Source organism: Dipodomys merriami, unplaced genomic scaffold, assembly GCF_024711535.1.
Source record: "Dipodomys merriami isolate MVZ:Mamm:240054 unplaced genomic scaffold, mDipMer1.0.p SCAF_88, whole genome shotgun sequence".
Lineage (NCBI taxonomy): Eukaryota > Metazoa > Chordata > Mammalia > Rodentia > Heteromyidae > Dipodomys > Dipodomys merriami.
This window is the reverse complement of record NW_027206490.1, coordinates 5007045-5032353: the sequence shown is the minus strand read 5'-3', so window position 1 is coordinate 5032353 and position 25309 is coordinate 5007045. Positions and strand designations below refer to the sequence as shown.

General features: G+C 37.2%; 1 protein-coding gene across 5 annotated transcripts in view; it reads left to right on the top strand.

Moving 5' to 3' along the window:
* The window catches only part of LOC138820405 (intracellular hyaluronan-binding protein 4-like), a 56370-nt gene that overhangs the window by 21813 nt on the left and 9248 nt on the right, over positions 1-25309 (top strand). For 2 of the 5 annotated variants that reach the window (XR_011369863.1, XR_011369859.1), the window contains 2 exons: positions 18557-18739; positions 20754-22388. The gene's annotated coding sequence lies outside the window, so the exon portion shown is untranslated. Of the gene's footprint in view, positions 1-18556; positions 18740-20162; positions 20266-20753; positions 22389-25309 lie in introns of those variants that run through there. The other 3 variants (XR_011369861.1, XR_011369860.1, XR_011369862.1) reach the window with 3 other exon arrangements.

Genomic DNA, 25309 nt, shown 5'->3' with positions numbered 1-25309 from the left:
GAGAGGCTGAGGCAGAGAACTAGCAAGAAGGTTGGCTAACTAAGGGGAAAGAGAATGAATATGGTTAAGTAGATTTTTGTCAAAGTAAAACTGAAACTTTTTGAAATTGTTTTAAGAAGAGGGAGAAGGATAACATTGTGTGGAAATGTCACAACAAAATCTCCCCTTGTATAACTAATATATAATAATTTTTTAAAGGAAGGGACTTGTTGCTCACATCTATACTCCTAGCTACTCAGGAGGTTGAGATCTGAGAATTAAAAGTTTGAAACCAGTTCAGGCAAATGAAACTGAGATAGATATTCGAATCTCTAGTTAAACAAGAAAAAAAAATAAAAAGCTGGACGTGAAAGTGTACCTCTAGTGATAGAGTGCCAGCCTTGAGAGAAAAAGCTGAGCGAGGGGAGAGAGAGAGAGAGAGAGAGAGACCCTAAATTCAAGACTCGGAACCCATACAACAAAAGAAAAACAAAACTAAAGTAGAATTTTATCAAAGTTCATGGCAAAAAGAAACTGTGAGGTTAAAAAATTGTTATTAAATTTTTTGTCAGTCATGGGGCCTGTAACCTTAGCCTAGGCACTGTCCCTCAACTCTTCAGCTCATGGGTTGTACTCTACCACTTTAGCCACAACAACACTTCCAACTTTTTCTGCTTATGTGGTGCTGAGGAATTGAACCCAGGGCCTCATGCATGCAAGGCAAGCACTCTACCACTGATCCACCTTCCCAGCAATTGTTATTAATTATTAAAGAGTTGTATAGAAGGGTTACCATTTCATAAGCATGTAATGAATTTTTTCTTTGGGGGCAATTTCACCCCTTCCTTTGTTATCTCCGTTTCCCTCTCCCATCTCTACCTACAAATTGTATAGTTCCACAGTTCATTTTCCTGTTAGTGTCTACTGAGTACCACTGCTGCATTTTTTCACCATTGGTTCTTCCATTGCTTTGCCTCCTATTACCCACCAAAGACAGCTAAAGGAAAAACAGGCAAAAAGCAAGAAACAAAGACCAAAAAGAAAAAAGAAAAAAACACCATCTTCATCAACAAGAGGAAAAAAAATATTAAAAACTTGTTGCAATTTCCTGAAATTCCTGTTGATAAATATTATTTTATATGTTCACTGGCACAGAGGCATTCATTGCACCTTTGGGTCCCTTCCTTAAGAATACCTCTTTTAATTGTGAGTGTTTTTAAAAATTGAATGTTGTTTCTACATACTTAGAACAAAAAATATTTAAGTTGAGATGTATTTTATTAATGCAATATAATTTATATGTACTTTTAAACCTTAAAAAGCCATCACTGAAAATTTTTTTTCTGAACCAGGTTGTAAAAAATGCTGCATTCCATATGTGACTGTAAATTTTTTTTTTTCAAATAAAATACTTTTATAACGAGAGGAAAAATATATAACACTGTAAAACATAATATAAACATAAAACATTGTAAAAAAAAAACAACATGCTTTTGATGAATCAATGAAGGTTATATGTATTTTGAATTAAGGGGGAAAAATTAAGAGGGTTGAGCATGGGGCTCTTGCCTATAGTTTTTTTTTTTTTTTTTTTGATCGTGATTAAGTGATTACTTAATTTCCGGAAATTCACAGTATTGTGGAATAATGATGCTCATTTAAAGTCACAAGTTCATTCTAACTTTCCTGGAGCAAATTGTCTATCACAGTCTGTAATATATAACGGTGCTCATATGTTATATACCATATATGTGATCAGCAGCATGGGGATATTTAGTAGTGGTTCAACCAGATGAGTGGGAGTTCTTTGTTTCTTAAGTCCTGTTAGTTTTGTCATATCACCTAACATTTGCTGTAAATTTTTTACAGCAGTGTTGGGAATTGAACTTGGCTTGTTATAACAAACACTCTGTCACTTAAGCCACAGCATTTTGTTGGTCTTCTACTGTAGTTCCAGGCCCAACATAGTCTTATTTTTAGGAAGTATTTTTAATACTTGTAGTTTAAGAATATTTATGGTTGAGGCTGGGAATGTGGCTTAGTGGTAGAGTGCTCACCTAGCTAGCATGAAGTCCTGTGTTGGATTCCTTAGTACCACATAAACAGAAAAGACCAGAAGTGGTGCTGTGTCTCAAGTGGCAGAGTGCTAGTAAAAGAAGCTCAGAAGCAGTGCTCTGGCCCTGAATTCAAGCTCCAGGACTGACCAAAAAATAATATTTATGATGTCCTCTCTGTTTCCCTCTCTCTGTCTCTCTTTCTGTCTCTCATGTTGACCATGGTGCTTGAACTCAGGACCTGGATGCTTAAGACCAGTGCTTTACCTCTAGAGCCACCATTCTACTTCCTTTGTGGTGATTAACTGGAGTCTCACAAACCTTCCTGCCTGGACTAGCTTCAAATTGCAGTCCTCTGCTTCCTGAGTACTAGGATTACAGGTGTGAACACCTCAGTTTATGACTCCTTTAAGTAGCTGGAATTTTCTAAGATAAGAATTTTGATTTATTTATAGTCCATTCTCCCTCCCCCTCTCTCTCTCTTGGTTGTAGGGCTTGAACTCAGGACGTAGGCTAGTGCATTAAAGCAAGTGCTTTACCACTTTGAGCCACAGCTCCATTTCCAGTTTTCTCGTGATTAACTGGAGATAAGACTCACACATACTTTCCTGCCTGGATGGCTTTGAACTGTGATTCTCAATCTCAGCCTTATGAGTAGCTAGGAGTATAGGCATGAGCCACTGTTGCCTGGCATATAGCCCATTCTTATTTTATGGAATTTTCTAGTGATAAAATTAATTTTCATATTCTGGAAATTTATATGGATGAAAAATTCATTTTACTGTGGCAACTGTATGTGCACATAACTCCTTGAAAAGCAAACACTTAAGAAATAAGACACTAAATTTGAGCTCAGTGACCCCCACTTGTAATTTCTAGAAACTTGGGAGGATCATGGTTTGAGGTTATCTGGGGGAAAAGACTGAATATCAACAAGCCAGACATGGGGATATACATCTGTAATCTCAGCTATGCAGAAAGCATAAGTAGGAAAATTTTGCTTCAGTGCAATGCTCTTAAGTTTAAAATTTAATAAAATATTTTTTTAGAAAAAGAAGAAATGGGCCATTAAAATTTGCTTTTGCAATCTTATGGTTGTAAAAGCATTAGTGTAAACGCATTCATATGACTGCAGAGGCTTTTGCTGTTTTTCAATGGCGTGGAGTTAATGGCCTTGAAGGAAGAGGACTCAGTGGAGGAGACCCTGTGTGTCCTGGATGAAGAGTCTCCAACTAAGTAGGGTGTTTCACGTATTTTCCTCATTAGGTTGTAATCTTTTCATACATCTTAATGTATTAATAAGGAGCAATCCAGCTCAAGCTATCTAATGAGTAATTTTTTTAGCATAATCATCTTATTTGGGTTCTAAAACTTGCATTCCCATTTTTTTCTGTCTTAACAGTAGATAGCATTGTGTCTTGCATTATGACCATAGTCATTCTCAGTTTCCTTTTAAAAATATTTTTGTTATCTTTAGGTAGTTGTACAAAGCAGTTGATGAATACAATGTGTCTTGATCAATGTTACCTTTTCAGCATTCTCCCCCAATTCTCCAAGCCACCCCTTCCTTTACTTATCTTAATTCTAGGTTATGTATGGAAAGTTTTGCAATTTACCAAAGCTGTTTTTGTGTACTCTGCATCTTGATTTGTGTCACATCTTCACACACACCCTTTTGACACACCCTTTCCCTTATTATGTCTCAATTCTGTGGCTTGGATTCTTGCCTGCATTCTCCAACCTTCCCCCTTCATCAACCCCTTCCTTCTCCTCCCCTCCCCCTTCCCTTCTTACTAGCACCCATTTCCTGGTTCTTATTTTGCTGGGCTTTGACTTAAAATCTACACAATTGCTAATGAGTGGTTTTTTTAGGTACTGGGATTTGAACTGGAGCCTTGAGCTCTTGCTCAGCTTGCTGACAGCTAGTGCTGTACCTCCTGGTTTCTGGTGGTTATTTTGGAGATGGAGTCTAGTAGACTTTTTGCCTGGGCCAGCTTCAAACCGCAATCCTCTGTATCTGTCTTCTGAAGAGCTAACATGAAGCATGACCCACTTGTGTCTACTTCTAATGGGTTTTAATGAAATTAATGGGTTAAATTCAAATATTCTGTTCTTTACCCACCTCTTTCCATCAGTAGCTGTTCAACTCATTTTTTTCTGTTCCTGTTATTATCACCAAGTCCCTCTTTTCTCTCTTTACTTCTTGTTGCTTAGGTGCCTGGTCCGTATCTAGCAGGTTTATACCTTAAGTCCACTTTTCCTTTGGAGTTCGTATGGGATCTCGCTTAGCCAAACCCCAGCAGGATGACTTCTCACAGTTGTCCTACGTGACTGTACCCACAGGCAGGCACTGTAATCATTTGAAATCTCTGCAAGGCTTGACCCCCAGTATTCTAAAATGAGTCCTCAGTTCCACATAGCAATCTGTTTCAGGGTTTCACTTTTACCACCTTACAGCTTAGTCCTTCTTATCTACTCAGAACTCTGACACTACCCTTTCCCTTTTGCCCCACACCTCCTCTTTCATTCTCCCTGTGCAGCTTTGTGTGATAAACAAGGTGGGAGTCATCAGATGGGAACTTCACAGTTTTTTCCCTGTCAAAGGTACAAACCTGTCTATAGCCACTCATCTCCTAAGTTCCTGCCTTCCTGGTAAAAGCCCATCTTCTCACAGCTCTTAGAGCTTTTGGTCTTCTCTCTCTACTTCATAGAAGCTTCATATGTCAGGTTTTTCCCTTCTGTATTCATCTCATTTCTCCCTGCTCTGGTCTTGGAATCAACAGTTTAAACACAGTCATTCTCATGCTGGTTCTGGGACTTGAACTCAGAGATGCGTGTTGTCACTTGGATTTTTGCTCATGACTGCTAGAGCCATGCCTCCAGTTTTGCTATTTTTGCTGGTTAATTGGAGATAAGAGTCTGAAGGATTTGTGTACCCAGGCTGGTTTCGAACTGTGGTTCTCAGATCTCAGCCTCCTGAGTAGCTAGGCTTACAGGTGTGAGGCACTGGTGCTTGGCACTCAGAAATCTGCTGACCCTTCTCTTGAGCCTCCATTCTCTCATGATTCCCTCTTTCTGAGTTGTGTGCACTCTTTCTTCATTTACATACCCCATCTTCATTCCTCACTTCACTCTTGCCCTCTTTGTGTTCTGGAAGCTGTCACCATGTCTCCTGATGTAATGGATGTTTCAACCTGAGTCTTCTTGGTTCTCAGAATCATTGGACTTTATTGATTTCTTAAACATGTCCTCTAACTGGCTTCTGATATCACAGTACTGGTTTTCCTTCTGTGTCTCAACATCTCCTTTAAAGGCTCATCCTTGCCTTGTAGGTCTTTTAAAATGCCATCTCTTTCAGCTTCTCTTCTTCTAGAGCCCGTTTGTGGGATCTTATGTATCCTGTGCCTTAAACTGTCATGTATATCTCCAGAATTATCTCTGAGTCCTTCCTTCTGTATAATTCTGGCCACCTCCCCTGATCCCATATATTCCTTGTACTCCACATTTCCAGGATTTAGCAAATTACTTTCATTACAAGCCTCTGAGCCTCCTCAGTTGTTTCCACAAAGTAGAAGCCTAGGAATAACCTATGGAACTCCCTTTGTGACTCCCTCTCCAAAATTCAATCCGTCCCTCTGTTCTGTGTGATTTGTACCATACCTCCAACAGCACAGTCATCTGGCTGTCACATGGCTCCCTGCATTTTCACCTTGTGTACCAAAGTGGCATTCAGACTGCTGTTCCCTCTACCTCACTGCATACCTCCCCCCAGTGATTTCCTGCTCTTTTTTAGTTTCTGACCTGACCTACACAGTCCTACATGGTCATTCCCCCATAGGACCCGCAGTTCCACCCGTGCCTTCCCTGGGTTCACCTCATGTCTCCTATTTTTAATCTCAGACATATACCTGTCCTCTCCTACTATCCTCACATCTGACATGCTTTCACAAGTATTGATTTCCTGTTCTCTATACTTCTTCCACTCATCTTCACCTTCAAACCATTAGAACTTTTAAGGAAGCGTGTCTAAAGAGCATAGACTTGGATGCAGAGTGCTGAGTACAAATTGTAGCTCCACCACTCACCAGACTGGAAAATTTATTTAATCTTTCTTCAGTAGTTCTGTTTTCTTCATCTGTAAAATGGTAATAATACAGTACTTATGCTACAGAGTTGTTATAAGGAGTGTGTGTATGTGTAAGGGAGAGAATGTACACATAATGCCTAGCATCTGGTTAGCACTATAGAAATATCACTGTGAATATATATATATATATAGATAGATATATAGATAGATAGATAGATAGATAGATAGATAGATAGATATAGATATAGATATAGAAATAACAATGTTATCACTGTGACTTATAAGAATAAAAAGGCCACAATGATTGGTGATTATCAGAAGAATTAATTTGCTATTCAAAGTTGATGGGAAGCTGCTTTGTTCTCATAACTCCACATTTCTCCCATGATCACTCACCTCCCACCCCTCCCACCTCCGGGTCCTTCCTGGTTTTCAGGAGTACTTCATCCCTGACCCCATCTGAAGTGCAAGACCAAAGCCGGGCACTGATGGCTCACTCTTGTCATCCCAGTTACTTAGGAGGCTCAGATCTGAGGATCACAATTCAAAGCCAGCTCAGGCAGGAAAGTCCATGAAACACTTATCTCCAATTAACCACCAGAAAACCGGAAGTGGCACTGTGGCTCAAGTGGTAGAGAAGTAGCCTTGAGCTGAAGGGCTGAGAGACAGCACCTAGGCCCAGAGTTAAAGCCCTATGACTGACAAAAGAAAAGCAAAGGGAAGTTCACGACTAGGATGATACCTCAGTTAGAAAATCCCAAATGGAATATAAATTCCAAACAGAACAGTTTGGATAATAAATCCCCAATAGGACCAGATGAAGGATCTCCAAGAAGAGTATAACAACTCTTTCCTGATCTCTTCTTCCAGCCCAATCCTTTTATCTATCCAAAGACCTATATTAAGGACTTACTTCTCCCGTCTTGTCCCAAACTTCTTATATACCTAAGGATGGAATATGAAAGATTGACCACCCCCCTACTGTCCCAGGTGCATATGGACACCAAGCAAAACCCAGGTATGTGTGGACTTGATGTGCAGGCAGGGCAGTCTGACCCAAGCCTGGCCTCCAACATTCCACTGTGAGCTGATTGAATGTCCCCATCTCTCAGCCCTAATAGCCTTTTGATAACCTCCTTGATAACCTCTGCCCCCTGACTGAGACTCCACAAAAGTCCACCTCCAACCCCACCTCCTTGTAGCCTCCATTCCTCCAGGAAGTTTGGTTGCCCCTTATTGATTCTCAGTAAGTAGTCCTAGCCTGTCAAGATGGAGAGTCCACCACCATGCCATACCACCAGCCGACAAGGAGTGGGTGAGGCTGTAAGAGCTGTTATAAGTTTATATCAGCTTTTAAGATTTACTACATTCTTTTTTCTTTTCTATTTTAAAGATTTTATTGTGAAAATATCATACAGAGGGGTTACAATTACATGGGAAATGTAATGAGTATATTTCTTATCAAGCATTGTTGCCTCCTCCTTTGTTTCCCCTTCCTATCCCTTCCCATCTTGCCCCTCTGCCCGGCCAAAGTTGTAAAGATAGTTTTCAACATAATGGCTTGTATATATCATTGTTGCAATGGGTCCACCTGTATCCCTATTTAAATGGGTTGTTTTTGCCTTCTCCTACACAATTCATACCAACATCAAATACAATGAAAGCAAGGGTTATTCCCTGTGGGCTGGTGGTATGGCATGGTGGTAGAACTCTTGTCTAGCATGTAAAAGTCCCTGAGTGTTACAAAAAAAAAACAAACATAAGCCTCAATCCATTGTATCTGGCCAGAATATATTGAATTTTGCATGCCACTATAAGAAACAATTTTGTTTTGAGGTTGGAAATTGGTTATATTACCTAAATGATTAGCAGATATCCTTTTATTTATTACACATGATGTTCTCATTTCACTTCTTTTACTTGTATGTTTTGATATAAAATCAGAAATATGAAATATTCAGATGATGTGGGAGAGAAAGGATGTTTTAATTTGGCACTGATTGGAGTGGGAGGAGATTGAAATCAAGTGAATGCATGGCACATGTCAGTTTTCATAATAACCTAAACATCTCCCCAGTTTGTACAGAAATTTGACACTCAAGCATATCATAACTTTGCATAATACATATTTTCATTGACGACTTTCTTTCTGAGAATGACTAAACATGAAAATATAGTACTGACTTCTATCAAGGATCTTTCTGTTTTACTTCTAAATTAAACTTCTGAAAAATTTTAAAGGCTAAAACACATGAAAACCTGAGAAAAACTGAGTTCACAGTCACTGAATTATATACAAGGAAAGAAGAAACAACATTTTTAAGTATCAGACCTAAATAAATAGGATAACACAATAGATTTAAATTGTACAAAGGAAACCATTAAAAACAAAGACATCAGAGTAAGGAAAACAACTATAAAATTAATCTTTAATTCTTATTACTTTTTGTATATTAAATATTGTAAATATTTTTTGAAAAGATGGAGAGTCCAACCTGCTCCTATCTCTTTTTCTATTTTTCTTAACAAAAACTACAAAATATGTTGGAAAAATAGGATTAATATTTAATATGATGAATTAAGCCATGAGTTGTCTAAAGAGATATAAATTTATATGACTGTTGGGAAATTATGTGAACTGGATACCTCTGGGAACACATAATATTCTTTCTGAACCAATGAACATTTATATATAGTTGGGTGATATAAGGGTGAGTAACAGAATGAATTATAACATCATCCTAACCTTCATATTTATGGAGATACTGTAGCATTCATAAAAGACTAACGATTGTGTGATCTATCTGAGAGATGGCAATCTCCATGAGGTCTAGTCAACAAATCTCTGCTGACTATAGCTGTTACTAAGCATCTAGTTGAACTCCTGGTGCTGCCCTATAGAGTAGCCACGTTGGACAACCATGCTGAGAAATCCTTGTTTCTGTACTCCCTTGTCAAGCTTTTGAAAGTTGGAAAAACTATATCAAATGACAGTAACACTGGCTGATCTCAGTCTTGCCTAATACTGATTTAACATTGCTGCTTTCAATAATATATAATGTGCACTTCTCAGTTATATAAATTCTAGATGGATACTGTTTTCTTTTTACTGACAATCACAGTTGCTCTTCTTTTTTGATGTTGCTTCCTTAGAGGAAGTTGAAATGTTCCTTGTCCCATATGTTCAATAATATGTGAGGATAACTGTCACTACTTGTATTTTGTTATAAAAAATAACATTTCCTAAGTATTACTGTGTGCCAACATCTTCTCTTTATAGAACTTCTGTGTATTAATTCACTGAACTCTGGATTGCTCTGAGCAGTTAACTGTTAACTTTCTTACATGGAAGCACAGGGGTTAAACAACTTATTAGTAAGTACTCAGACAAAATTTGAGTCTAACAGTACATCAGACAGAGAATGGTAGGAATCGTTCATTGGCATTCAGATGATCATCCTGTTAGGGACTTCCCTTAGCTGGGCACAGGTTGCTCAGGCCTATAATCCTAGCTCCTCAGGAGGCTGAGATCTGAGGATTGATATTCAAAGACAAGCCCAGGCAGGAAAAGTCCATGAGATGCTTATCTTGAAGTAACCACCAGAACTGAAAGTGGCAATTTGGTTCAAATTGGTAGAGCACTAGTTTGAGCAAAAATACTCAGGGTCAGCTCCCAGCCTCTGAATTCAAGCCCACAATGGACACACACACACACACACACACACACACACACACACACAGAGAGAGAGAGAGAGAGAGAGAGAGAGAGAGAGAGAGAGAGAGAGAGAGAGAGAGAGAGAGAGAGAGAGAGAGAGAGAGAGAGAGAGAGAGAGAGAGAAGAGAGAACTTCTCTTAAAAAGAGAAGATATCGGTTCTGTCATCTTGGGGATTGCCAGAAGGATCACTGATTATTTCCCTAGATAAGATTGATGGAACAACCACCTCATTCCTTCCCTTCATGAAAAGAAAATGTTGGGAATATGTTTCCTTCCTTGTTAGCTTGTACCAGGGTTTGAACTCAAGGATTCAGCTTGCTTGCTTGTCACTCTACCACTTAAGTCGTGCTTCCAACCTAGCTTTTTTTGTTGGTCATGGGGCTTGACCTCTGGGCCTAGGCGCTGTTCCTGAGCTCTTCAAGTCAAGGCCAGTGCTCTACCACTTGAGCCACAGTGCCACTTCCGGTTTTTTTACTGGTTATTTGGAGATGAGTCTAACATACGTTCCTCCCTGGGCTGGCTTTGAACCACGATCCTCAGATCTCAGCCTCCTGAGTAAGGAGGATTACAGGTATGTATCACCAGTGCCGGTCCAGCTAATCTTTTCCTGGTTATTTGTGAAATGGAATCTTGTATACTTGTTATTCACAAAAGCTCAATTTCCCTATATAGGACTGTAGTTACGAGCCACCGTGGCCTAGCTGAGTAAGTATTAATACAAGGTATCTATCTTCTATTGCATTTTGTTTCCAAGTGTATTCATATAAACAGTGCAGATTTTGCATATTTATGTGTTAGGTTAAATTTGCTTGCCTCAGTCATATCTGGTTAGTAACTTTTGCTTAGTTCTAGGGCCCACTTTCTTTGGTTCACTGTATTTTTCCTATATTCAGGTAGAAAGGTACCTTACTGAAAATGTGGATTTGTGGACTGGTGTTTTAGGTATTCTCTTAGAATATCACAACTCTTTTTCTAAGCCCCATTACCCTCTTACTCCCTAAATCTCAGTGTAGTACAAAGGTGAAGGCTTTAGAGATACAATGCAGTATCCTTGTGGTACCCTGGAGCCCCTGCAAGGTCACCAAACGGACCTCTGATGGGTCTTCGTGGGCTGGTGATGGGGACCTTCCCAGGACACACATTCAGAAGTTCCACTCCCCTTCTTGGGACCGGAAGCAACATGTGCCACATATACTTTCTATTTTCTAATATTTTCCTTCAGTGATATAAACAGAACCAGAACATAGAAATATTATGTTTTATTACAGCAATATATATTAACTATATTATTTCAACCTTTAAAACCATGGTTTACTTTGAACCATGATTTTTTAAATTATATTTCTATATATTTCCGCTAATTTCAGGAGGCTTGGGTCTCCTTTCTCTTTTATTTTCTCCTGTAACTTTTCTTGTTTGGGAACAAATGTCATGGACTGTCCATCCATTCAAAACTAAGCTTATTTCATTAATTTAATAGAAAAGGAATCCAGCTTGCCTGCATCTCAGGGAAGCTTTGCATATAATGTTCATCTGATAATTCACATCAGTGAATTTTCAAAGTCATGTTGATAATTTTTTGTAAACCATTCACTAAAAAGGTCCCAAAAAGCAAGAATAAATAATAATGTTCTGATTTCTAACAAGGTTAAAAAAACAAGTATTTCAAGAAAACACATTCTAGTCTTCCCAGATTCCATGGTGAAGAAGTCCTTAACACTACCCCCTCCTTTCAAACTTGTAGCTTTATTCAGTTTTACTAGCTTTCATTTCGGTACTAGCACCAGTAATCTCCTTGTAGTATTTGACAGTGAAATTCCATTTGTTAATAGCTCAATTCATATTGACAATGGTAGACTCATGAGTTAACTATCATAGAACATAAAATATTGAATAGCATTAATTATATGCAACTATTCCATAAATTAATATAAGTACCACATATATGCATCTTCATCAATTTTTAAAATGCAAAAGTTGCATATCTGTGTCATAAAATAAATCAGATCACTAGTATGAGACTAAACTAAACCTATTTCATCATCCCCAATATTCTTTGTAAAATTTTCTCTTCTCATTAACTTTTACCTTAAGGCCTTCTTTTCCTAGCAACCGATGATATGTTGATGACTCTACATTTTAGTCACCTCCGTATAACTTTTTTCCCTTTCCACCTGCAGTTAGTAGCTCATGTTAAATACCTGAGGAATAATTGGTCCCAATGTGCCTGAAAGATGCCAGGAGTACCAAAGTCGACTGGCTGTGCCCACTCTGCACTTTTTTACTTAGGGAATGGAGTATCAGTGTCAGGGGTGTCAGGGAATCAGGTGGCTGGAGCCATGGTACTATGAATTATGGGTAGTAGAACAGAGTAGCAGAAACTAGGATACCAGGGAAAGAAGAATTGTGACTATAATCATTGAGTTGCAATGACTGGGCGTAGGAAGCACATCTGGAGTTCACTGCTCCTGCGGCACTGAGCCCAGGACAGCCGGGGAGGTTCCAGCTCTAGATCAGGACCAGGCTTTGTGGACAAGACCAGATAGGGCATCTGGGGACCTGAGCGGTGGCCGTCTTGTGTGGGCTGGGAACTTCATTCGTGTAGTCTAGGTTTCTCCATGGAAAAGCGCATTCACTCCTGTGCCTCTCCTGTCTTTAGGATTCCTGCTATTCTCCTGCCTGCTGCCATGTCCAACTACAGGTGTCAACTTCTCCACACTGCTGAAAGGCCATCCCAGACATGCTCACAGGGCTTCCCATGCATGCATGCAGAGCTCTGGGGTGCCATCCTCCAGCCAAACTGTACCCGCTGTTCAGCTTGGCCTAGGGGTCCACGAACTACAATCTTACACAGGAAGCCAGGGGTACACAAGGCCATCCTGCAGTCTCAGGAATCCTTTCCCTCCTGCTCAGGTGTGGGGTGGCTGTGAAGCCAACCACAACATCACATTTGATTATCTAAAAGGAAGAATAAAAAAGCTTCACTGTCCCAGAAACAACTGCCCCTAGGGTTCTTTGTGTACATGAGGGGTGTGTGTGTGTGTGTGTGTGTGTGTGTGTGTGTGTGTGTGTGTGTGTGTCTGTGTCTGTGTCTGTGTGTGTGTGTGTCTCTGTGTGTGTCTGTGTCTGTGTGATGTGAGAGAATCAAACACAGCTGAGGTTTGGGGTAAAACACTTCTTCACTTCAGCATTGAGTTTTGGTATCTAGTGGTTGTCCCCCCCCCCCAATTCTGAGTCAACGTTCTAAAGTTGTCTTTCTTTATAAACTTTTTTTTGGGTCCGGTTGTGGGGCCTGAACTCTGGGCCTGGGCACTGTCCCACAGCTCTTCAGCTCAAGGCTAGCGCTGTACCACTTGAGCCACAGCGCCACTTCCGGCTTTTTTCTTTTTTCTTATGTGGTGCTGAGGAATCGAACCCAGGGCCTCAGGCATGCAAGGCAAGCGCTCTACCACTGAACCACCTTCTCAGCCCCCCTTCTGTATACTTTTATCCTTGGATCTTCTGGATGTTCAGATTCCTATGGTCTGCTTGTGAACTGCACCATTTGCTTGTTGAAGGTGGTGCCTTTTAAAAAATTTATGAAGCCCTTTGATCACTTGAAATGCTGTTTTTACTGTGTAAGTGCATTTTACTTAGCCCAACTCTTGGGGCCTTCCCTGTGACTGGTAATTCTGAGATTAGCTTAGGGCTAATATGAGATACTATCCTTTCAATCTATCTTTCTAGTGAAAGAAGTTGGGCGTCTTTATTGAAATAATTGTCTGGTTGTAAAAAAAACAAAACAAAAACAGTGTTATAAATGTACAATCGCTTGATTTTAGTAAATTGTGCACTGTAGTGATAATTTTTTTTTTACTAAGGTGAATAGTTGGAATGGGAAAAAAAATCACAAATTCTAAAACTTAAAAATTGATCAAATAACAAAAAAAAAGAAAGTCACTGATTAGGAATGTATTACAAATATAAATGTTTAATAAATAAATGAAATATTTGAAATTCTTATCCACAAAGGAAATATGTATCAAAAAGTCACTGAGATTCCATATTACACATCAGAATACTTATCACAACTCAAACAAATAAAAACAAATGCTGGAGAGGTTGAAATAAATCAGGAATATTCAGTTGTGTGGCATTATAAACTAGTGCAACCCATAAGCAGCTCAGAATGGAAGTTTACACAATGCCAAAAAAGACACATATTTTAATGACCTTTACAACAACTTGGATACATATTGAAGGAATATGATTCAACATGAATATCCATGTTCATGGCAGGAGCATTCATAACAATCAATCTCTGCAGTCCACCTAGGTGTACCAGAAAGAGGGAATAAAGAAAATGTAATATTCATAGCTATAAACATATACTGGGATATAAGAGAAGTGAATGCTTCTACTATTTCATTTCAAAAATATTTTTGGATATACACAATTTTAATTTCACTTGGTTTTATGGCATTGTGTTTTTGCTTTGGTGAGGAACCTCCATAATGATTTTCAGAGCAGTTATAGCAGGTTAAAGATATCCTATAATATGTGGATGGTAGACCAAAATTTAAATATATCAGTAAACACATACAGGACAATCATATATAGTTTATAATTTGAGGCAATGTTAAGAAGGCAACAATTGGGGGAAAAGACAATTTTAGAAGCTTAATAAGAAATTATCTTGAGAAGTTGAATAAAGAGGTACAAAATGAGATTCATCAAAAGCTGGTGAATGATAGAAGATGGAAGAAGGTTAGAAAAACAGATTCATCTGCATGGTCAACTCGACTGAAGTATATGCATATTTGGTGTACATTGATGAAACTCATTCCAAAACTGTGAGCTATTCTTTTGCATCTCTTGCATTTGAGGTAGAATAGGTCCAGGCTCAGCTCATGCCAAGAGGTAGATGCATTGTGACAACAAGTTCAGGTTTGTACTGAAGATCATATATTGAAAAAAATAACTGAAATTAATGGCACCCTTCTAGACTTGCATCTATACAAACAGACAACTTCCTGGTTGCTCACTCTGTAGCTTCAATTCTTTAGTAGCAAGAACAATTCTAGGAGGTCTTTCCTTGCCATACTTTTTGAGGTTTTCACTGAAAATTGAACTTATTAGAATCTCAAACGTTTCCGTTTGGGGGTGGTGGATACTGATGGCTTATAACTACAATCCTACATATGCAAGAGACGGAGATATGAGGATGGGGGTTCTAAGCTAGCCTGAGAAGAAGGTCTATGAGATTTCTCTCTAGTTACCCAACAAAAAATCAGAAGTGGTACTCTGTACCAAAGTTGGAGAGGGCTAGCTTTGAACCAAAGAGCTGAAGGACAGTACTCAGTCCCTGAGTTCATGCGCTGTGACCAACAAAAAGTAAGTTTCATTTTTTGACTCTGGTTTCCTCTTCTAACTTACCATGTGCTTTATCAGGAAGTCTTGCTTAAGGTTCCTATGTCTCACTCAAGTAGATTTTGTCTGTCAACAATAACCAAGTCTACAAAGTCTACCTAGAGTACAATCAGCAAGTTTAAAACAAATATAATATTTTTTAAGTGTGGATGTGCAGACCTTTGACTAATTCTTACTTTAATGAAACTATGTTGGCCTTCCTTCCACTTGAACAATTGTGTGTAAAATAGATGCATCCCTGGATTTAATAGGTTCTTCCCAGAATCCATTTTTTCAAGATTGTTTTTCCATTGATGCATAAAAGTTCCAAGTTGTGGCTACTATTATTTATTGTATTGCTAGTTTTAAGCATGGGAAAATATATCAAAGGTATTTCAAACTTGATTTGTATGAAAAATGTTCATTCATTATCTAAATTCAAAAAACATAAATTACTAAATGCACTGTTTCTTTGGTGAAAAGAAGAGCATGCGTGTCAGAGATAGTCTTCCATGTAGGAGTCTTAGAGGATCTGACTATCTAGTGGTCTGGCTTTTAGTAGTAGGTTGACATGATGGGTCTTTCCAACACTTCTAGTTTGGAAGTAGAGGCCTGGTGAAACAAACACATTTGTCTCTGACTTACTCTCTTTCAGGATGTCCAAGGCTGATATTGATTGTGAACGATAATAATTGTCCTCCTACCATTTCCTTCTAAGTAATTTAACTTATATTTGGGATTTTGCAACTTGTAGCAGCTTATATGTAACAGTCTCCTGTGGAGCGATTTAAGAGCGAACCTTCAGTATCTGTGTTACAGTATAGTGGTGTCATAACAGTTCCTTATATTTTATAATATAAGATAAATAAAAATGGTTTTCTTAGGAAATCTAGCTAAATTATGTATTATTAAACATTATGATAATCGTGTGTCAAAGTTTATAGATCACTTTATTTTCAAAAGAAAATCGAAGTAATCACAATATTGATATTTTTGAAATGTATAAGGCATGTATATTTCCAAAGGCAATATTACCCATATTTCCAGTTTCCTATTTTGTCATGTAGTTTATTAATTTTGTATTTTGTCCAAATTATAGCTTACTATATATTACTTGTGCTATAAGAAATGGAATACAAATTCAATTCTTGTGTTTGTTTTCATTCATTTGTATTTATCATAAAGTTGTTGTGCAAAGAGGTTTCAATTCAATGAGTTTATTAGTATAATGCATCTTGATTAGTGTTACATTGATCTACCCCATCTTTCCCAACACTACCCATCCTCCAAGTTACCTGGTTCCATTTTTACATATGTATCATTAATATTATGATTGTATTTGCTATCCCTTCCTGTTTTCATTAATCTGCCCCATCTTAAACTTCTTCCCCAGCTGAACATGATTTCCTTTCTGCTACTTACTTTCTTGAACTCTTCGTTCTTGGTTAGTTATTCAGAGAACCACCATCACTGTAATATTTCCATAAGCATACCGAATATTGGGCTTTTAAAGTTTATTTTGATTTCAACATGTACATAGGAGTTGACATTCAATTCATGAGTACATGAGTACACTGGATCTTGATCAATGTCACCTCTTTCATAATTTTCCCCAATGCTCTCACTACCAACTTTTCCTCAATTTCTTCATTTTATGGGATATGCATTAAGTTAGATCATTGCATTTATCCCCACTTTATTGCTTCATATATCTATTTCTCCCTACCTTGATCCCAGCCCTACTTCTGAGTACTTGATTCCTGGTGTTTATTTTGTTGGAAGGTTAGTTAACTAGTCTAAGGAATTACATTATTTAAATTCTCTGAACCAACCATATTTCAGTTCATAACTAGGTGTATACTTGGATTCCACCCCAAAGTGTGCATATTGTATTGATCCTGATCATGTCTACCTTCCTATATAAAAGAAAACATATCTCCCTGGGTTTGACTTTCTTCCCATATTTCACTTAACATGATTTCCCCCAATTTCTTTCCTTTCTTTGCAAATGATGCATTATCATTCTTTATAATGGATAAATAAAATTCCACTGTGAATGTTTATACACACATATGCATATTTATATGCATATAGCTATCATATTTTCCTGATCAACCTGTTTACTGAGTGGCATAGTCCATATCTAAATGCGATTTCTTGTACTATAAGACTTAGTATCATTTGCCTAATCTTGTGCATACAGTCTATTCTATAACAAAAATCATTCTATTAATTTCCTAATCTAGTCATTTACATTTCTATATATGTTGGCTCCTATAAATCACAGGGATTCACAATTGTGTATGATTCTGTTTTTAAGAGCAAGACTAAATGCTTGCTTTTATATAGTTGACACTTGCAAATAATTTATTATATAATTATATATACATACATATACATATATAATTTACATATTGACATACATATATACATATAGTATGTGTGTATATATATATATGTATATATATATATATATTATCTATGTGCTAGAGCTAGGACTTAATTTCAGGTCCTTTTGCTTTTCCTTTTTGCTCAAGGTTGGCATTCTTCCATTTGAGCCACAGATCCACCTTTAGCTTTTTGGTTCTTAGTTGAAGGTAAGGGTACCATAGTCCATTTCACCTTCTCTGTGAGTACCATGGTCCATTTTAGCTTGTCTGTCTTGAAACTATGATCCTCAACTTTCAGCCTTCTAAATAGTAAGTCAAGCACCACTAAACCCAACCCTATTCTTTTTGAATTAAAAATTAATTTAAATAACAATAACTTGTAGTATTTTCTTTCTTTTTCATTTTTATTGTGAAAATACTGTACAGAGGGTGTTACAATTACATGGTCAAGATAATAAGTACATTTCCAATCATGCATTGTAGCCTCCTCCTTTGTTTCCCTTTCCCATCCCTTCCCATCCTCCCCTCACCCCTCCCCCAATCCTAGTCTCCCCACCCATCAAAGTTGTAAAGTTCGTTTTTCCACATAACTACTTGTACATCTCATTGTTGCAATGAATCCACCTGTATACCTATTTAAACGATTTGTTTTTTCCCTTCCCCTCCACAAATTATACCAACCTCAAATACAGTGAAAGCAGGGGTTATACCATGAGGGAGGGACATACAAAGCAAGAAAGAAATAATCTTATAAATGTGTTAGAAACTATCACCTGAAAGAAAAAAACATTTGAATACATATCTTAGGGTTCATTTTCCTAACATCAACTTATCTGAACTTTTCTGCTTGACTCAGACATATACATTTTCAAATAAATGTCTTTTCATTTAAACTAAATTACACTGCTTAATTTTTTTTCTTATTCCAACTTACCTACCAAGAAAGAAAAGGAAAAATTCAAAACTAAAGAACCTCTGAATCTAACAGTTCTCAAGCCTGCCAACCACAGTTTCTTTGCTGGAAAATAGAACAGGATGATGTTTTCTACAAGCAAAGCAGCAGAAAATACTCTTTACTGAAGTAGCTGCAAATCTGATAAGGATGAGGACAAGCAAATTTATTCAGTAAGTATTACAATGTGTTTGCTGTGGTAGGCTGACTCTAGTGGATAAGTTTAGCCTATCTTAGAGGATGTTCATAATCATGTGGAGAATAATCAAAGGTGAATATGTAATTAGAGAGGTGTGATTTCTGGAAGATGAATGTTTATATTGTAGTTTGTATACTGTTGAAAATGAGACGGTTAAGATAGGGATGTTTATGTAATTTTTCTGCTTGTAAGACAAAGAATTATACTAGCAATACCTTTGAAAACTGATTTTAAAGTAAGGGTCCTTACAGTTTCTGTTGCAAAATAAAGTTTTACCCAATAAGTAGTTGTTTATTCTGAATTGGTTTAGAAATGAAATATCAAAATATTATTGAACACTCAATAATAATGACTTAAGAACATGCCACGGATAATCACAGCTACTTAGTAGGTAGAGATCTGAAGATAGCTGTTTGAAGCTAGCCCAAACAGAAAATAACTCTGAGACTCATACAGACAATTAGCCAAGAAAAAAGTATGAAGTTGTCCTGGGGTTCAAGTTGTAAACTGCTAGCACTGAGCAAAATGGTTCAAGGAAAACACCAGGCCATAGTTCAAACCTCAGTACTGGCACAAAAATAACTTATGCACCTAAAACATACAAATATGTTTATTTAAATAAAGTAATTCCTTGTATCCTTCACAGTATAATAATAAAACAAATTTTATACATATATAATTTATAGTAGTAATAGAATATCAGTAATTATACTATACATATATCATTTATATATTATAATAACATTACATATATTATACATACATTATAGTAATAACAATACTATCCATTAAATTAATACATGTTTTAGAACAGTGAATAGATTTTTTTAGTACAACAAAGTACCTATTCACAAAAAAATATTCCTTTTGGATTATATATCACTAACAAACTATTCCATGTGCATTCAAGGTACTTAATGATAAAAGCCTGTGTTCATAAGCATAGGTGTCGTTGACATGGATTTGTTACTCCTTAAACTATTACACCAATTACTTCCACAAACATTGAAAGCTGTATGATGTTCATTCAGCTATATCTCTAGAAATTAAACCGATCTTTATTTGATACAAAGATCATTTGATACAAAGTCATTACCCATACCCTTTTCATTTAAAAATATTTATATTCTGTAGCAATTTTGTTGCCATTATAACCATAATGAAGAAGATAATGTGGCTTCATCTACTCCATAGTTCTTAAAAGGTAATGAATGTGACATTTAAAAAATTGCCTCAGATATGCCTTGTGGAAAACTGGATTTGAATTATGGTCAGTCTTAGGTACTTGGGAAATTTGCTTGGCCTTGTTGGCTAGGTCTTTTTGAGTGATATATTGAATTCCTTTCCTAAATTGCAGAACTGTCATGAGGACTATAAATACTCTAGTGCAGGTGCAGTGCTTGGAATGGTGTTTTGAATAAGTCCCAGATAAATCTGCTTCTCTCACCATGGTCACAGCATCCTTTCTGAATGCCTTCAGAAATATTTACCCAATTGATGGTAATATCTGTGAAAATTTGTCTTTACTAAAAAAAATGTTCTATTCTTCACATGAAACAATGAAAGTAATGTTGGGGCTGTCCTGTGGCTTTTATTCTGAAGGAGGTTTGCCTAAATTTATTTACTATATTAGTGGTACCAGTAGCATTCTTTAGTGCTGCCCTTCATGTTTCTAGTCTGTGTTCCATCTGGAATACAATTGTAACTTAGTTTATAATCTTTGTTACCAGAATAAAAAATACAAGTGTCTTTCCAATAACAAGACAATTTAGGCAAACATTGCATATTATATGCTTAATACTTTCCTGAAGTATATTTCTAATTTCTTTTAGACCCATAAAGGATAGCTCAGAACAGGGAAAGAGCATTGTAAGGAATAATAAAAAGTACTATTATGGTGGTCTTAATGACAAAGTGTAAGGAATATATAACAAAACTGATGGTAGGTTAATTTGCTCTTTTTGCTATTCTCTCCCCCTTCTTTGTAGAAAGGTTCTCACTATGAAGTGACAAATGATCTAGACGTTTCAAGCCTTGTCTCAGTGACAGAAGAGATGGGATTAAGGATATGTGCTACTATGACTGCTTTTAAGGAAGTTCACAATAAAGCAATACTAACACATATAAAGAAACTTTTGTAAGTGATGTGTATTCACTTCCTCAATTGCCAAAATTAAATTTATATGTCAAAACATCAAATTATTTACATTACAATATATGCAGTTCACCTGGAATCACTAACACCTCCACAAATCAAATGCAAACTAAAAGCTCGATCTCAAAAACCAACATCTAATCAGTATCTGAAATACAAGAAGATAAACAAAAAACCTAAATGAGTGAGACCTTTCACACTGGTAAGAGCATTGATAGCTGGATTTTAAACCAGGGCTTGAAATGATCAGATGTCATTAAATATGTGATTAAATTGCAGGATTGACCTTGGTCTCAACATTGGAGGTACAATTCAAAGGCAGCTAAGGTTGCTGCAGTATTGTTGCTGCATATTCAGTGTGACCCTCCCTAATAATGGTAGTGTACAGAGTCGAAGCTAAGTCAGTAAAAGTTATAGGAAGTATTCTCCACTGAGAAAAATTGCAGGGGTGATCCTCCCTCTTGCGTTGAGAATGTACAGCTCATCTCATTTTACTTTAGGCTCTAGCATATTTCTGATCTGAAGACAATTATAATACTTCTGTGTGCAATGAGTGTGAGCAGTGAGCAGGGTAGGTGTGTATTACTCTAATACACATATAAACCTTAGAGGTATGGGATGACCCGACCCTCAAACTTCATTCTATGTTGTTGAGTTTCATGGAGAAATATTAATAATTAACCAATTCAGATTAATCTAAGTCTGATTCAGGCAACTGAGATAAGACTTTAGGGTCATTCACTCCAGTCAGTTTGTGACCTATGAAATAAATCATATTATTTCACAATGTATATATTTTTGTGAAAATTTATGCAAAACCACATACCAAATGTATAAAAGGGACACTTATCCATCTCTTATATTAGCAGAAGTAACAATACTCCAGAAATGTACAGATGCTCATATAATTTTATGTATCTTCTTTGGGAAAAAGTGTATCAACAGTTTGTTTAGAGGTGTTCATATCATTACTGTTGAGGATCTTCTTTGGAAAAAGAAAAGTTGGGAAAGTGTGTTTCCACAGTTTATTTTGAGGTGTTCTGAATATCAGTACTGTCACTAACTGCAACAATAGAACAGCACAGATGATGGGATACCTGGACAAAGAACTGAGAAATCACAGAGAGGGATAGGAAAGAAGACACCTGGGGATCAGAAGGCTCATTGTTCTGGATCCCAAAATCCTTCTTAATATGCTTTATATTCATTTTATTACAGGGTTTTGGTCAGTGGTTAGAGGTATGTGCACAAACTATGGCATAATCTAGTCATTAACATGAGGTATTGTTTGTATACATAGTTGTCACTGTGTATGTAACTCCCTTACTGTTAGGGTGCAGAAGGGAGCAATAATCATATCAACCGTAACACAGACAACAATATTATCTCCAAGGCCTTAATCTTTTAGTGTCCTAACAGCTCTAACTTAAATAAATTTAAGGCAAAAAATTATGTGTCTGTCTTCACTTGACTGTTTGACCCTTCCAGGGCATAGCTTTCATTCTTCTGAGTGCTGTTTGAGATGGCTTTTCGATCTCTTATCCCTTTCCAGGTCTCATGACTCAACTGTAGAAATCCTCACATGTATTCTTACAGATGTATTATTTTGAAAATGATATTTTTATAGAATAGATTCACTTTATAAGCTTAATATTCCCTTTCTCTCCCTCTGCCTCTCTATCCCTCTCCCTCTTCCTTTCCTTCTCTCTCTCCTTCCCCCTCCCTCTATTCTCTGTAGTAAAGAGAGACTCCAAGCCTCAAATATGTGTGTGTGTGTGTGTGTGTGTGTGTGTGTGTGTGTAGTAATAAGATTAGACTCCAAACCTCAAACTCTTGCTTGTTTTTTTCACTCATGACTGAAGCTATACTACTTGAGCCAAGGTTTCACTCTGCCTTTGTCTGCACAAGTGAACATAAATGTTTCATGGATTGCTACTGCAAAAGGCTGTGAACCTTGATCTTTCAATCTTAGCCTCCTGTTTATATAGGAATATTGATGGGATACTGGCATCCACCTTTATTATCAAGTGTTTTTGTTTTGTTTTGTTTCTTGCTGTTGTTTTTGTTCATTCAAAATCTGTAAAGAAAGCAAATTATTCATAAACAGCACTCTTCAAATAAAATACGTATTGTTGAAAGATTACCTTAATTATGCTATTCTTCTGCATTACTTTTATTACTTGGTATGTACATTACTTAATTTGATTTCTTGAATTCTATTGTTTCACACAGTAGAGTCATATATATATATATATACATATAATTTTCCTTGTCTTGGTTTATAATGTGTTAGTTTTTTCACAACAGTTTATTAAAGTTTATCTCTGTACTACTGAAGCAAGACCTTTATGATTATTCAATATCCTGTAATTCATAAGTTCTTGTGGCACTATGTGGGTACCAGGTAGTTTCCTGTAATCACTCCACATGTTTTAGAAGTCACTGCCAGACACTTTTCTGACCATATATGAGTTCACTGTTCTGCCAAATATGCAAGGGCATCCTTTGTAATTCTCCTTTGATTTTCATTGTTGTAAATCCTATGATGGTCATGTTGATTTTCTCCCCTGTTGCTTTCATCACTGTATTTGGGAACTACTGATATATACTATTTTACTTCACTCCATTCTCCTTGTGACTTGGCCTGTACCCCTCTCAGAGCAGAGGGCCAGATATTGGGAATATTAAATTTAGTCTTTATTTCATAAATATATCTTTACTTTCTAGCAATACATTCATTGAGTTCATTCTGTACATTTAATATCTTGATAATGATTACTGTATTTTCGCTGCTTTGCCTGTTATTTGCCTTCAGGGAAGAACATAACTCAGTACTGTACCCTAGGTAAATGAAGGGTCTCAATCATGCCTCAGTAGATGTTGTTCATTGGATAATGTTTACATCATGGTCTGCTTGCCTGATTTCTTTACATTATTTTTCAATATAGACCTTTCTTCTGGAAAATATTTGTGGGCCTCATGAAGATCAATTCCTAGTGGAAGCAGTCATTAATTTTATTCCAAAATCATTTTATGGTGCCCTCTGAGTTTCTTCAGGGTCTGCATAGTACTGCTTTATATTCTTGGATACGTTTTAAGTATTGGTGCATCCAATGATAATTGCTCAAGTCACCATTTGGATGATTGAAAAGAAAACCATACTGCAATCTCACCATATGACAATTTTCTAGTTTTAAATTCTTTTAGATTAAAATTAATGCTGGAAGATTGAACATTCTGTATATTTTATATTTTGCTAAGTATTTAGTTTTAGTTTAGGTTCAATATAGAAGCATAAAGTTAAATCATTACTATTTAATTGATTTTAGTATTTCTAAAATATTCAGAGGAAAAATTCTATTAATTCATAATTTGAGGACAATAGAGTGTCCATTATGACTAAATGAGACAGTTTATAGTTTTTGTGTTCCAAAGGTGGTGGTGGGGAATCAAGTCCAGTGCTTCATATGTCTTAATCTACTTTGTTCCCCTGAGCCTGATGTGATCTGTGGTTTTATTAGAAAAAGTTCACTAGGAAGGAATTACTTGGTTAGTTTATCCAGTATCTCTCTCATACATAAAAGTAATTTAATTCTACACTGACAGAAAATGGTAGTCTTATGTTGCATTTATTAGTACTAACTATTTTTTTCTAGCCCTTCTCTTCACTTTCAATGCATTACCAGTTTCCTATCCTCCCCTCCCAGTAAACTTGACTTAATCCACTGGAAACGCCCTTCCAGTCATCTTCTTCCTTAGAAAGCCCACCCTTAACTAACCTACTCTCTGGTAGTTCTTCTATGAATTCTCAAAGCCCTGACTGCAACCTGACCCCTTCCTGAAAGTCCTGCTCTGCTACAGGGAAATCCCTCTTCCACTCCACCCCTTCCTAGAAGTCTGTTCGGCACTACCAGAAACCAGTCCACATCCCTATCTCCTCCCTTTATGTACTGCCTTAGTTCACCAAGAATCCCTCCCTTATCCACTGGATACAACCCCCTAACTACCCTAGCCCCTCCCAGTCTGGCCCCTCCCATATAATTGTCCCTCCAAGACCCTCTTTTCCTTTCACACCCTGTCCCCAACCAGGCTTCCCCCTGGAGTTCCTCCCAGTTTCATCAGAAACCCCCTCTATTACTAGCCTACTTCTCAAAGCCCAATAATGAACCTACCTCCTCCCACAAAGCCTACCATGCTACTCCAAAAACGTTCCATCTCCCTATACCTGCTCTTGAAACTCTGCCTTGCTAAACCTGAAGTTTCTCGCACAGCTCACCACCTCCCTGGAAAACTGCTCCACCACATGCCTCCCCACCTCCCACATCCACTCCCTCTATGCCCTGCCTTGCTCCCCAGATAAACCTGCCTTCTGGGCTCCTCCCTCGGATC